This window comes from Geospiza fortis, unplaced genomic scaffold (genome assembly GCF_000277835.1).
Source record: "Geospiza fortis unplaced genomic scaffold, GeoFor_1.0 scaffold203, whole genome shotgun sequence".
In the NCBI taxonomy this organism is placed as follows: Eukaryota; Metazoa; Chordata; class Aves; order Passeriformes; family Thraupidae; genus Geospiza; species Geospiza fortis.
Window position 1 is genome coordinate 2,253,745 of NW_005054385.1, and position 1,578 is coordinate 2,255,322.

The window sequence follows — 1,578 nt, forward strand, 5'->3', positions numbered from 1 at the left end:
CAGCAGGTTTTCTTCAGTTCAGTAGCACTTACAGGGAACATGGAAAGAACTGAGTCAATGGGTAGATATAAATGTATTTACTACAGTTCCCTGAAAATAAGCCTGAAAATTACAAGTGTCCATGGACAGAAATCACATGCTGGAGGATCTGAAGGGCGGTGGTGGTGAATAATTTGGTTGCAAGCTCTGTGTTTGTTTAAAAAAAGCACCAGAAATATGTTCACAGTATTGGTACTCATTTTAAATGAGCTCACTGTTTCAGGATAAAACAGCACAGCAGGTCATGAAACCAAGGAATGGCTTAGGGAGGACACAGTATTCTGGCTGATGACTTCTTAAAAGATACCTAAATAATAATTGATTATAAAAAAGAAAGAATATTTTTTAGAGAAAAAAGGTTTGATGTCTTTTTTCCCATCACCTCCCGAATTTTTCTGTTTCTAGTCCAGAAATTATGGTTCCCAGTTGTAAAATATTCCTATTGTATTGCTTGGTGATAAGAAAGAGTAAACCCGCAGCCTCTATACTACATACAAATATGAAGCACAAGAATAAATACCACATTTCTTTTCCTAATCGTCAGCTTACAAAACTGGTCAATACTTTGCAATTGTGACTCATGCAAATACCATGTTGGGTCAAATTTTAATATCACAAATACTGCATTAACTCAGTGCCTTATTTTTATATCCCCTTTCGAAAAAAAAAAAATAGCAACTCACCCCTATAGCTGGTAAACAGCTGTGGAGAAAATAATCAGTGCACGCACTGCCATACACTTTGTGGTATGCCAGCCTCATGCACTCCCCCACACACTCCCACACACTCACACACACACACACACATCCACACTAATCCTTCACTGCTGATCCCAAGCCTAAGCAATAACTAAAGGCTCTATGGTTTGCTTGTAGCGCTGAAAACACTGGCTGAACGGCTAAAATAATATTTTCTTCCCTTGTTTGCTCTTCCTTGCTCATTCCTTCCAACTCATTATGCCCTTTAGCTTTTTTGTTGCCTGGAAACGTGAAGACTTCCACAAAGCACTCTACTTCAAAGGCTTTTTAAGTTGTATAAATATAGTTGAAGACATAACTCTCTTTCTTCTTTATTTCATACCTCTTTCTAGGCCAGAGTCTGGCTTAGTTCATTTATTGCCTCATTTAAAAATTAAATGTCCTTTATTTGTATCCCTTTCCCACTACCTTTCTACTTCAAATTATCCATCTTCAAAGATTTTACACATATGCCATTCTTTCCCACCCCACCATCAAAAAATAGTTGTCATCCGCTAAATACAGATTTTCTACTTAGAAACTTTGTTGCGTAAATATGCTCTGAGAACCTGGAGTTCAGGTGATATTGCAAGCATATAGGATCCTAAAGCTAAGGTAATCCATTTGGCTTAGCTCTCATCCCCATCTATTCCACTCCTAAATGGTGATGGCTTGTGTTTGCAACACAAGGATTGTTTGACTGAGTTTGCTGGATTGTACATTTGCAGTAACTGCCTCCCTGTTTGTTTGGTTTTTCTTGTTTTAAACAGATAAATTGCTAGAAAGGGGAGCAGAATTGTGG